The sequence below is a fragment of the Equus przewalskii genome, chromosome 1 (genome assembly GCF_037783145.1).
Source record: "Equus przewalskii isolate Varuska chromosome 1, EquPr2, whole genome shotgun sequence".
Lineage (NCBI taxonomy): Eukaryota > Metazoa > Chordata > Mammalia > Perissodactyla > Equidae > Equus > Equus przewalskii.
In genome coordinates this window covers 152,879,462-152,894,285 of record NC_091831.1, presented here as the reverse complement: position 1 = coordinate 152,894,285, position 14,824 = coordinate 152,879,462, and positions in this window count along the sequence as shown.

Sequence of the window (14,824 nt, the reverse complement as noted above, 5' to 3'; positions counted from 1 at the left end):
CTCTCTCTGTCTCTCACATATATTTTGCATAATTATGGGTATTATCCCCACTAGACTTTAAATCCTGTGAGTGCAGAAAATAAGGCTATTTCATTCTCTTTAGTAAACCTACCATCTAGCACAGTACTTGGCACAGAATAGGTACTAAAATGATGTTTGCTGAATGAATGTCATGGAAAGAAGGAATTCTAGGCTGCGGCTGGCCAAAAGAAGAAAAGGTGATAAAAGAAAAAAGTCATAAGAGGAAACAAAGACTTAAATTTATTTATCAAGAAAAATAAATCAAAGTTAAATCCTAAAAAAGCATTTGAAACTAGTGCTACAAAATGATTGCTAAAAAAATTAAACTGAAAAATCCTCACAGACCACATCCTTAATATTGAGACTTTTTTCTATGAATTGTTTCGAATAGGTAGGAATACAATGCCATTAGTTCAGGCAAAGATCCCTCCTTAGGGGTCAGTGAAAGATACTAGAAAGTATAAATTAATGGTTATTGAGGAGCACTAAAGCATGGCAAACTATAGTATCAGATGATTACAATGTATATCAGCTATTATTTACATTCAGAATGCATTGATTTCTAAGATCATAACACACCAATGCTATCATCTGGTAATATTTATTATTTTATAAAATATAGTGAAATAGAGTTGTGAAGGATGGGAGGAGTGTCAGCTTTCAAGAAATTAATAAGAGACATATGTATTCTCAGTAAACTGTTTAAGAGGCAACTCAGTCTTAATTTTAATATTACTTAAGCTGGGTTGTGAAATTCTAAATTCCTAAATTTAGATTTCTAAGTTCCTCTGGTAAAATTCATCTTCTTTGGGGGTTATTAAATCGATTAACCTTGGAAAGGGAAGGTTAAAAGGACTTCTGCCGGCTCCGTTCTCACAGCGTGAGAGAGAACAGGCAGGAGCCTGACTGAGCTGCTGGGAGGGCTCAAGGAAAGGCTTACGTGAGCAGATGATCAGCTCTGTTCTTGCGAAAATCTGGCAGAGAAAGACACTGTGGTTTCTTCAGATGACAGCATCATAATTCATTGAGCTCTCCCCTACCTTTTCACAAAAAGGCCAAAACCCCACAGGAAATGTGAGCACTGACATTTTCTACCCAGGATCAAAAACTGACTATTTTGCCAGAAATTGAAAACAATATAGCTAAAACAGTAAATACACAGTAATGTGTTGAAAGAAATAGACTGCTGGACTAGCCAGTGACACAATCCATCATTTCTATTTTAACTTCTGATGGATAGAAAGGTAAAAAAATAATAAATAAATAAATGAATAAATATGTTTAGATTGGCCGACTTCCATGCAAATGTAATGAAAACCAAATAAATGTTAAAGAATCCCTTTGCATTAATTTACAGATTATGCCCCAAAGATTTACGCTAAACACTGTGCCTTTAATGGCAAATTTGATTATACATTTCTAGCTGATTTCCAGGCAGTTAAAAGCTAGCTTAAGGGCCATCTAGAAGGCATGATTTCTTTTCTTTCCACAAAATGCTAAAGCTTCTTTATCATTCTGTATTCAGGCATGAACTCAGCTGCACAAGCCAAACGTAAAGATTTTATGGGGCAATCTATCATGTGAATTCGTGAACAAGAATACAGGCCTACTCATGCAGACACTAAGGGTGATTTCCATTTTTATGAATGAAAAAGAACCCTGCATAAACATTCTTTACTTAAAGTTTTAAATGAAGAAAGATGCAAACCAAAATGGGAGCATTTTGTTTTATATGTCAATATCTCGTGAGAGGAGCAAAGTAAGGGATCTGGTTCACATGATTCCCAAGACAGCAGTATCTCCTTTGCATTAAGTACATAAATGAGATTTATGGCCACTGACCTAATCTTAGATGCCAAAATGTACAGCAGGAACAGCTTTCTGAAAAACTTAATTTAAAATTATGGTGTTAACAAAAGCACTTTAGGAAGCTGACAACACAGCCAGCATACATACATCCGTGCATCTAGGAGACCTGACTACAGAAAAGAGCCACGGTTATTTGCATAAAGTTTTAGAATACATTTCAGAGATAATTCAAATCCACAGGTTTTACTTTTTCTCCCTACTACCTTGATCTTGATGAATTTTCAAATAAATGCATACTATCAGTTGATTCTTATCACTGAAGGTCATTTAATACCAGATATTCATAGATTCAGGTTTGAGGAGGCTTAGAATAAAAAAAAATAAATAAAACTGTTAATTCCTTTCCTGAATTTTAAAATCCGTTTCCTTGCTCACTGAGTACTAACTAAATTAGCACCTTGGAGAGAAGAAAAGGCTTGAGCAGCTGCCCTTATAACACTTTCTTCACTGAATGAGAGAAGGGGGCTGTGATGCCGCTGATCCACTGGTAACCACTTGGAGATTTTCCTGAACACGATGATTTTTGACCTGAAAGAGAAACTCAAAAAAAAAAAAAAAAAAAAGCAAAGAAGAAGAAAACAGTAAGTGGAACATATGACAGATATCAAATCAACACTTTCCTAATGTAGCCCTGTAAAATAGAATTCCTGGGAAAAATAATATCCTGAAAATAAAATGTCAAGTTAAAGAAAACATTCCTTCTCTTATCATTGGGTTTTAACAACTGAACTGTGCATAGTTAGAGGGGGTAAGCACAAAGTAACAAATGTTTTTCAAATGATTTCAAAAGGTTTTACTTTTAAATATAGATTTGGAGCACTGAAATGTACATTTCAGGTATTTGTAAACATCTCATCTCCTTGAAAGAGATAAATCATGCTACTATGTAACGAGTACATAGGGCTAAAAAGATTTCTAAAGAGTACCATTGAAAATTTGAAATTAAAATGCAGGATTCAAAAGAACACTGGGTTCAGTAAGTTATCTGAAAATTCAATTCTAAATTCCTGCCTTAGTTTAGGTTGTCTCAACAGAGAGTCTAAAATAAGAACTTGGACGTAGGTGGTTTCCTTGGAAGGTAAACCCCAGGAAGTAGAGCGAGGAGGCTTAGGGAGTGAGACGGGAAGGAAAAGCCAATCATGCTACTGAGTTGGTTAACGATTTGGGCAACCAAGGATCAATTCTACTGGGGATTCTCTGAGGAACTCTGTAGAATGTGCCTCAGAATTGCTCATCTGAAGGATGTCAGGCTGGTGCATTTATTCAGAATATCCTGTCTCCCATTAGTTAAGGGTTGCTGCAGGTGGCAGTAACTCCCTCACTCTTCCAGGCTTTCCTGGCACAAGGGCTGAGTAACCTCCCCCAGCTTCAGAGAAAGCCCTGAGGGGGAAGAATGGAGACATGCACAGCCCAAGCTTATGGAAAAAAATTGTCAGTGTGCCCAGAACCGTTTGGCACTTCTGTAGCCGGGATCAGAGTTGGGACGACAGCATGTGACAAGGGCACCAAAAACCTGTGCCTCAGATGCCAGGTCACCTACAAAGCTATCACTACGTTAGTTTGAATCAGCTCACAGGCTGGAGAGTAGTAAGACTCTTCATAAATCTAAAGTTTTTGCATTCTAAAATACATTGCTATTCCTAAATTTTAAAAGAATCTGAAAACAATCTAATTTATAAAAATAATTTGTGTCCAGATAACCAATCCGATTTCCTTTCCCATTAACATTTTTTTTGGTGTGTGAATGTGTGTGTACTTTCAGAAGAAATTGATGTTTAAACTAGGGAAAAGGATAAATTTGAAGTATAAAGAAAAAGAGAAGGAGCCAAAGATGCTAAAAGAGAGGAAAAAGAAATTATCACCTAAATAGGTATTTATGGTAACTAATTTTCACATTGTGCCTGCACTACAGTTATTTAAATGGAAAATAATGTAATTTGATCAGTTTTATTATTTTTTATCTCAATAAAGAACGATCTGGTTTCTATTAATTTCACATTTTTCAACTGGTTGTTTTGGCATCATGAACAAACACATTGCCTTAATTGTACTTTTTAAAAGGCCATATATCTTAGTGGTTAAAATTGCTCAGGCCTTGGGGTCAGATGCCTATGTTTGAATTCCCACTCTATAACTTACCAGTTGTGCAAAATGGTGACGGTGACAGTACTTAGAAATATATTCCGCAATTGATAGTTTAGGATTAAATTACATAATACATATGAAGCCACTTCATAATAACTGCTCGGTAACATTAGCAATTATTATTATTATTGTTAATATTCTGCAAAAACTAGGAGGTAAAAAGTAATACCGACAAGTCTGTAATTATGTGCGCATTCATATACAATTACACTACAAAGCAATGAAGGAGAAAAACAGAACTCAACTGATTAAAATATAAACTCACTTTTTTGTAGAAGGGGAGTCAATGATTTCCAGATGGGAGGCAGAGTTTCATTTTGGTCTTCCTCCTCCATTAGAACAAGGATGTCATCCTCAGTACAGTTCACCTCACATGAGCAGTTACTTATAAACAACTTGTCTGAGCTTGCCAAATGCTAAGAAAAAAGACTAGTGAGCAGAATAAGAAACGAATCAGGAAGCTAAAAAAGAGCGGAAATTGAATAGGTAAGTGCAATTTACATTACTCAAGATAAAACTAAAAGGAAAAGCAAGTTTATCCATTAATAGGAAAATGCAGTATCTGAATACGGCAAACAAGGTGATGTTGGTGACACAATGTGGTCAATGACCAATGTAGAATAACAGAAGCCCTACTACAATCACACAAATACTTGGTGTATTGCAATTGTACAAAGGAGCAAAAGCATCACACTACAACAGCATAGAGTTAGGCTGTGAATTGCTCAAAGAAAAGAGGAAAATATCTTACAGCTATTAAAGGCAGAAGAGACAAAGTAAAAAAGCATCACTTAAAAAATTTAAAAATTCCAATAGGAAAAAAGGCTGATCATGCAGTGGCAGGCCAGCATTAGGAAGTCATATATTAGCACCATTAATAAATGAGTTTGATTAAATAAATTAATTAATACATAAACTAATACCATCGTCTAAAGTAGGACAAAGTAATAGAAACGAACAAACTTAAAGCACTGGGCATACTTGTAAGAAACTAAATTTATGTTCAGTCTGGGTTAAATTTGTCACTGCATATAGATACAATGGATCTACATTACTGTAAATGGCACCAAATAGGCAGTAGATGTCCATTTTTAATTCTTCAAAGTCCTCTAATTTTGAATTTAAAAGTGGAATAGAGAAGAATATTTATTTGAGATTCTGTAATTTCAGCTCTAAAAAAACATCATTTTTTCAAAGATGAATACTATCTAAGGTTACCTTAAAGAACAACTTTCATCAACTAATCCTAACAGACTATTGAATTCCTAATAAAGTTTGGTTTAAAATAGGTAGATACGCACAAAATATACCTTGAAGGTAAATTTGTATATCACAATAGAAAATAAAGTACATTTTTTCTCCCAGTTTTTCAAAGTGGTTTCAAAGTGGCTTTTCAAATTGGGTTTTCATATCAAAACATAGTGTTCACATTATATGGGTTTTCATAATATAAACCTGAGAAAAAATATTGAATTTTTTCCTTTGAAACTAACCAACAAATTTTGGAAGAGTCAAAGATGATTAATTCATGCCCATCAGATCTGTTTTTCTCAATTAATGTTGAATGGAGTTTTAGTAATTCATGAGTTACCTGATTTCCTTCCTTCATATACAGTCAAATGAGAACACGACTCAGTGTAGTATTCCTGCTACTTGGCTTTACCATTTATCAGCTCAAGCCTAATCTTTCTCATCTATACTTTCACCCACTTCTCCTTATCCTCACAGTGATTAAGTTGAAGGAAATCTCAGATATCATAGCATTTCATCTGTATATATTTCAGTAAGTGAAGGTAGAGAACTCCTCGAAAACATATATATATATAACCACAATATAATGACAACATGTAAAAAAATAGTAATTCCTTGATATCTCAACTATCTTGTCAGTGTTGACATCAAAATTTGATGAAATACAGCAAAATGTAGGCTATCTTAGCAAATAATATAATACATGGCCAAAGCAAAACCCACACCTAATCTGTATGTGCTTTGATTTTTAAAATATATTTGGTAATTAATTGAATGTTGTTTTCATATGAATCATTATCAGGTAAAGTTCTTAAATATGCAATATTATTTAATTTAAAAATCTCCATTAAGCAATACAGAAGGATTTTGACTTTACAATTCAGTACTTCCCAGTGAATTACCTCCAATGTGTTCACTTTTTTCTGTCAATGATCTTCCTAACTTATATTTACACGTGAATACAAACTAAAAATGATGATGCTATTTCTATGCCCACTACACAAAAGTGCATGATGTCTTTCTAGTTACATTGCTGCCTCATTTTCTATAGATACCTCCTCATGTTCCAATAACTATTATCTATGGTAGCAATGAATGGGTACAGCCTAGACTACTTTAAAAGATGGCTTTTAAATCAATCATTCATCCTCTGACAAATTTAAAGAGTTGGCTAATTCATTTCAACTTAATTCAACAAATATTTATTGTGTGCCTACTAAATGCTAGGTTCCATGATGTTACATGTACTATGATGTCAGCAGTCAATAAGAGAGAAACGATCTGCCTCTCATCAAGCTTATAATCTAGCGTAGTAGGAAAACTGTAAAAATATGCTAAAGCAATGCCCATGTACTCTATTTCTAAAATTAGGAAATGTGACATTTAAAACAATCTCTAACAACGTTTGTTTCTCATGTAGAAAATACAATTTTACTAAGAGAAAAGAATGAGAGGCAGAAAGCTTTGCATATAGGAGGTCCCTCAACATTAAAGGGGCTAAACTGTTTAACCTAGGTTTTTTCCGGATAAGGCATTCATTACTTTTCAAGTTTAATAACAGCTGTGTTTAAGGCAGGTTAAACAACTTGTAATTAAACCTGAAGTAATCAATTAAGATAAGTTTGAAACATCAAGTCTATGTTTTATTATTAGATAGCTTTCTCTTTTAGAAGTTTATGATTACCACTGATGATAAAGGGAAGCCAGCCTGGAAAGAAAAATGATTGGAAGTACATACATAAAGTTCAAAGAGGAAATGTAAATTGCCAATCCTAAATCCATTTAAAAATGTTCTCTATCTTTAGAAAAATATTTGTTCCAAGTTGAAAGCCCCATTATATGCAATGGAACTGAATCTTAGCTCATAACTAGGGTTGGGTCAAAAGTCTAAACCAGAGATTTGAAATATACATAAATATTTGACCTGAATAAGGAAAGAAAATCTCCAGTTAAGTGAAAGCTGTATGTTTGAAAGTTCTCAGGAGACTCAATTACTATTCCTCATTCTTTTAGGAAGCATAATTCAGGAGAGGCTTAAAAGGAAGTTTAAAAAATGCTAGATTCTCAAAGGATTTTATATTCTTTCATTCGATATTCACTTATTTAGGCAAATAAATAACCAAATGATAGATATCAAATTGAATCAACAAAAAGAAGTAGTTAAATATTATATGAGATAAGATACAGTATAATATTTTCCCACATGCGCACCACAGCCTAAATTATAAACAAAATAAAAATAGGTTACTGGATTCCATAATTCTCTTCTGAACTTTATTCAGTTACAAAGAAGATGGAAAATTCTTTGTTTACATATTATGTCACAGTTAAAGAATGCGCAAAAGTATAAGCAGATACCAGTTCCTATCTTATTTCAAGATGAACTTGAACTATCTTTGGACCTAATCCAGAGGAATTACTTTTAACAGTGGAGAATCTTATTTTTAAAGTGCCTTTAATCCTTTGCCTTTAGTAAACTATTCGAAAAAAGAGCCACTTTGAGAAGAAAATTTTTATATGTTTCAATTGTATCAACAATCCATGAACTTACACACACACACATAAAAGGATCAACAGAGACTGTCAAAATACGTGGCTGCAAAGCATCATATTAGATGATATTTGCTCAATAAAGATAGAATTCTTGATCTAATGTGGCACCCAAAGTACTCCTAACATTCATTGTGAAAATGCTATCACTCAAATAACAGAACAACTTAAACATTTTCTATGATTATAGTAGCCATTTATAATTAATAGATATTATTAAATATTAAAATTATTGTTTATTACTGTTAGTATTACTAAAAAGTAGCTAATTTTTAATATTTGAGACTGACCTACATTTTGGGGGAACTGCTTTAATCATTAATTCTTATTAAGACTTTTTTTCTATTCCGTCCACGACTACTTTATTGCTTCCAAAGACTTCAATTCCTCATCCGACTTTTAATATACTGAAAAGGCCAATATAACAATAAAAGCATTGCACTGAAAAAAATAAGCATTCTTCTGTTTTCTCACAAAAATTCTGTATTTGCAATAGACTGAGAAGTTTCCCCCTCCCTTTAACATGTAAGTATAGATTGTGTCCTTAGATTATAAACCATTAACATATTTTTATTTATTTATCTTTTTGAGGAAGATTAGCCTTGACCTAACATCTGCTGCCAATCCTCCTCTTTTTTTTGCTGAGGAAGAGTGGTCCTGAGCTAACATCCGTGCCCGTCTTCTTCTACTTTATATGTGGGACACCTGCCACAGCATGGCCTGACAAGCAGTGTGTAGATCTGCACCTGGGATCCAAACCTGTGAATCCCGGGCCGCCAAATAGGAACGTGCAAACTTAATGCTGCACCACTGGGCTGGTTCCCCATTAACGTATTTTTAAAAGATTATTACCTAATTTTAGCACAAATAAGAAAAGTTCAGAAGCAAAAAATCTAGAATTCCTTACTAACAAAGCATTTCCTATGTTTCTTCTTGTCCTTTTTTCAGATGCATAAGTTTTACACATCTACAATCATACTATGGGCACAACGGTGCCTTTATCATTTAAAGGTATGTAATATGCAATTAACAATACTGTATACCCTGTATAATAAATATTTTAAACGGGTGTATACTGTTCCATTTAGTTGATGTGCTATAACTTAACTATTGCTATTAAAAAGAGAAAAGCAAAAGCATCCATATTTAAAATGGCTAGATAAGTACCTGGTACACAGTAAGTTCTATGTCAGTGTTGGCTTTCGCTATGCTCATTATTATCATTATCGTTGCTATTATTCTGTAATTATTATTATTCTTAAAGTACTGGAAAAATGAAATGAAAAGAATAAAATGAAATATAAAATATTCAAATTAAATTGATATGTATTCTTGTGAAATCCAAGAGAACTAAAAACATACTAGAAATAATGAAACTTTTGTAAGACAGTTCTATAAAATGAATTTATAAAACACCAGAAGCTTTGTTTATACAAACAGTAACTTGTTAGAAAACATAATGGAACAAAATCACAATTATAGCTAACATTTATTGAACATTTGTTAAGTGCCAGGCATATTGTAAATACCTTAAATTTATTATATTTACACATTGATCTTCGAAACCATATGAGGTACTATCATATTCATCAATTTAAGACATCTGCTGTAATACACATCATAATTTCAAAGATGTTAAAATATGGGAAAAACGTATGTCTTAGAATCAGTAAAATACAGTATTGTCATCCCTATTTTATAGAAAAAGAAATTTAGAAAAGAGAGGTTAGAAAATTTGTTCAAGGTTACTCAACATGAAAGTGGAAGGCAGCTGGTTCACTTTCTAACTATTTCTTGGTATATATAAATAAAGTTGTTTTTCTAAATTAACCTTGTACCCAGAAACATTACAAAAGGTCAGTATTAATTCTAAGAATGTTTTCATAGATTTGTTTTACATTTTCTATTTATACAGTTAGAATCTGCAAATAATGATAGTTTTATTTCTTCCTTTCCCTAACTATTCATTTATTTTTCTTGCCTTCCCCTTTGGTTGAACAGAAGTGGTGATTTCAGGCATCCTCATCTTGTCCTTAAACTTGAATGGAAAGATTGCATCATTTCACAGTGAAGAATGATGTTTGCCGCATCTACTGTAGTGTTCATGTGTTTTTGTCTTTGTTATTCTGTTAATATGGTGACATTATTGACTGATTTTCAGATGTTAAATCTGTCTTGCATCCCTGGAATAACCCAACTTGATCATGATCTAGGATTCAGTTTATATATCCCAGGTATAACTTGACAATATTTTGTGAAGGATTTTTAAATCTATGTTCATGAGTGAGACTGATTAACTAGTTTTCCTATTTCTTAATGTCATCATCAGATTTTATTTCCAAGTATATTTTTAAAAAAATTAGTATCATGAGTTTAATGCAAATACGGATTGAAAATGTATCAAATATCAGTAAAGATTGATTTAACCCATTGAGTAAAGGTGGTCCAAGAGGATCTGAGAGAAGATATGCATGTAATAAAAGAACTCAAATAAGACTGAGGGGCACATATACAAAACTAGTTAATGTCCTACAGGGCAATAAAATTGTAACTTTTGAGGTTATCTTTTCTAATTCACAGAAACCACTCACAGCCCTACTGGACAAAAATCTATATACTAATTACTAACTTCATTGAGTCTAGGCCTTAACCAGTAAATTCTAAGTAAAATAAAAATTCCTCTCCTAGAGAATTAAATATTCCTTGAGTGGGCTTGTTCAACAGCACTCCAGAGTAACACAGAAAGGATGTGCAGTAAGTCATCCTTTCCAAAACGTTTTGAGTAGAAATGCCGGGTACACTTAACAGAATCTTGCTTATACTAACCTCATAAAACGAGTCCCCTATTCTGTTTTCTTGAAAAGTTTCTGTAAAATTGGCAATTTTCCCCTTAAATGCTTGGTAAAATTTGCATGGGAAGCCCTTTAGGCCTGGAAATGTGTGAAGCTTTTTAGTAATAAATTTAATTTCTTTCACATATATAGGACTATTCAGATTTGCCATATTTTTGTGCTTTCAAAGTTTTCTAGGAACTCTTCCATTTCATGTAAGTTTTCAAGTTTACTAGCATAGAGTGGTTGCCAATATCCTCTCTTATCTTTTTAACACATGAAGGAACCATAACGCTGTCCTCCTTTTAAGATTTCTGTTACTGATCATTCATGCCTTGGTCCTTTTTATCTCAATGAGTGTTGCCCAGGACTGATCGACTTTAGTCATTTCCAAGAACCAGTTGTTGGCTTTGGCGACTTCTCTATTTTATGTTTATATTCTATTTAGTGAATTTCTTTTTTAACTTCATTGTTTCTTTCTTTGTTTCTTTGGGTTAAATTGCTATTCTTTATCCAACTTGTTATAATGATTGCTGAACACTGATTTTCAGCTATTCTCCTTATATAATACATATACTTGATATATATATATATATATTTGAGGCTATAAATTTCACTGGAAATACTGCTTTAACATTATTTCACAATTTTGACATGTCAAATTTTTCATTAGCTATTTGTTCAAAATTCATTAATTTCCTTTGGTATTTATTCTTTGTGCCATGCATTATTTAGAAATTTATTGCTTTATTCCACATATTTGAAGATTTTCTAGCTATCTTTTTTTTATTTTGGTAAAAAATGTAACATAAAATTTATCATCTTAACCATTTTTCAATATATAGTACAGTAGTATTAACTACACGTACCTTATTGTGAAAAACACGTCTGGAAATTTTTCATCTTGCAAAACTGATACTCTATACCCATTGAACAACTTCTCTCTTCCTCCTCCCCCCAGTACCTGGCAACCAACATTCTCTGTTTCTAAGAGTTTGAGTACTTTAGATACCTCATATAAGTGGAATCATGCAGCATTTGTCTTTTTGTGTCTAGCTTATGTTACATACTGTTTTTTTTACATACTGATCCTCCATACTGTTTTCCACAGTGGTTGCACCATTTTACATTCCCACCAAGAGTGCACAAGGGTTCCAATTCCTCTGCATCCTTGCCAACACTTGGTATTTTTTATGTTTTTTTTTTTTTTAATAGTAGCCATTCTAGCGAAAGTGAGGTGATATCTCATTGTAGTTTTTATTTGCATATCCCTGACAATTAGTGATGCTGAGCATCTTTTTATATCCCTTTTTGCCATTTGTAGATCTTCTTTGGAGAGATGTCTATTCATGAACTTTGCCCATTTTTAAACTGGATTATTGTTGTTGTTGAGTTGTAGGAGTTCTTTAAATATACTGGATACTAATATGGTTTGCAAATATTTTCTCCCATTCTGTAGGTTGCTTTTTCACTCTGTTGATTGATTCCATTGCTGTGCAGAAGTTTTTAAGTTTGATGTAGTGCCAGTTGTCTATCTTGCCTTTGGTGCTTGTGCTTTTGGTGTCATATCCAAGAAATCATTGTCAGAGCCAATGTCATGAAGGTTTTCCCTTCATGTTTTCTACTAGGAGTTTTATAGTTTCAGGTCTTATGTTTAGGTCTTTAATTGATTTTGAGTTAATTTTTGTATATGATATAAGGTAAGGGTTCATATTTATTCTTTTATATGTTATTCTTTCGTATGTGGATATCCAGTTTTCCCAGCACCATTTGTTGAAAATACCAACCTTACCCCATTGTGTAATCTTGGCACTGTTGTCGAAGATCATTTGACTATATACATGAGGGTTTATTTCTGGGCTCTCTATTCTGTTCCATTAGTCTACATGTCTGTCTTTATGCCAGTATCATACTTTTTAGATTACTGTAGCTTTGTAATATGTTTTGAAATTAGAAAGTGTGAAGCCTCCAGCATTGTTTTCCTTTTTCAAGATTGCCTTGGTTATTTGGGGTCCTATGAGATTCCATATAAACTTTAGGCTGGTTGTTTCCATTTTTGAAAAACAAATGCCATTGGGATTTTGATAGATACTGCATCGAATTCGTGGATTGCTCTGGGGAGCATGAATAACTTAACAATATTAAGTCTTCCAAACTATGAACATGGGATGTCTTTCATTTATTTGTCTCTAATTTTTTTTCAGCAATGTTTGTGTCTTTAATTTTTTCCAGCAATGTTTGTAGCTCTCAGTGTATAAATCTTTCATCTCCTTGGTTAAGTTTATTCTTAAATATTTTGTTCTTTTTAAGGCTATTGTAAGTGGGACTATTTTCTTAATTTCTCTTTCAGATTGTTTGTTGTTAGTGTATAGAAATGCAACTGGTTTTTGTCTGTTGATTTTGTATCCTGCAACTGCTGAATTTTTTCATTAGTTCTAACAATTTTTTTTTTGTGGAATCCTTAGGTTTTCTGTATATAAGATTATGTCATCTGCCAACAGAGAAAATTTTGCTTCTTCTTTTCTGATTTGGATGGCTTTTTGCTTCTTCTTGCCTAATTGCTCTGGCTAGGACTTCTAGAACTATGTTGAATAGAAGTGGTGAGAGAGCATACTTGCCTTGTTCCTAATCTTAGTAGAAAATCTTTCAGTTTTTCACCATTGAGTATAATGATAGCTGTGGACTTTCATCTATGGTTTTTATTATGTTGAAGTAATTTCCTTCTATTCTTAGTTTGTTGAGTGTTTTCATCATGTAGGGTGTTGAATTTTGTCAAATGCTTTTTCTGCATCAATTGAGATAATCATGTGGTTTTGTCCTACATTCTGTTAATGTGGTATATTATATTGATTGATTTTCATATGCTGAACCACTGTTGTTGCATTCTGTGAATAAATCTCACTTGGTCATGATGTATACTTCTTTTAATATATTTTGTGTTGTGTTTGCTTGTATGTTGTTAAGAACTTTTATATCAACATTTATCAGGGATATTGGACTGCAGTTTTCTTTTCTTGTAGTATATTTGCCTGATTTGGTATCAAGGTAATACTGGCCTCATAAAATGAGTTCAGAAGTGGTCCCTCCTCTACACTTTTTTGGAAGAGTTTGAGAAGAATTAGTATTAATTCTTTGAATGTTGGAAGAATTCTTCAGTGAAGCCATCTGGTCCTGGGCTTTTTGTTTTGTTGAGAAGTTTTTGATTAGTGATTCAATCTCCTTACTATTTATAGGTCTTCTCAGATTTTAAATTCCTTCATGATTCAGTCTTGATAGGTTTAATATTTCTAAAAAATTATTCATTTCTTGTATGTTATCAATGTTTTGGCATACAATTTGTTCATAATAGTCTCTTATGATCATTTTTATTTCTGTGATACACAGTTGCAATGTCATTTCTATCATTTTTTATTTTTGTTACTTGAGTCTTCTTTTTTTCTTAGTCTAGCTAAAGGTTTTAAATTTTGTTGACCTTTTCAAAAATCCAACACTAAGTTTCTCTGGTTTTTTTTCCTATTGCTCTTCTATTCTTTATTTTGTGTATTTCTGCTTTAATCTTTATGATGTCTTTCCTTCTGTTAACTTTGGGTTTAGCGTGTTCCCCTTTTTCTAGTTCCTTGAGGTGTAAAGTTAAGTTGTTGATTTGAAATCTTTCTATCTTTCTTGTTTCTAATGTATGTGTTTACCGCTATTAATTTCTCTCTTGGTATTGCTTTTTTTGCATCCTGTAAGTTTTGATTTTCATTATCTGTATTCATTTCCATTTGTCTCAAGATATTTCTAATTTCTCTTGTGATTTTTTTTCTTTGACTCATTGGTTGTTCAAGACTGTGTTAATTTCAACATATGTGTGAATTTTCCAGTTTTCCTTTTGCTATTGTTTTCTAGTTTCACTCCACTGGGGTTGGAAAAGATACTTGGTATGATTTCAACCCTCTTCAATTTGCTAAAACTTGTTTTGTGGCCTAACAAGTGATCTATCCTGGAGAATGTTCCTTGTGTGCTTGAGAAGAATGTGTATGCTGCTGTTTGGTGGAATATTATTTTTATGTCTACTAGGTCCAATTAGTCTACAATATGGTTGAAATCCTCTGTTTCCTTAATTGCCTTTGATCTGGTTCATCTATACATTATTGAAAGTGGAATATTGAAATCTC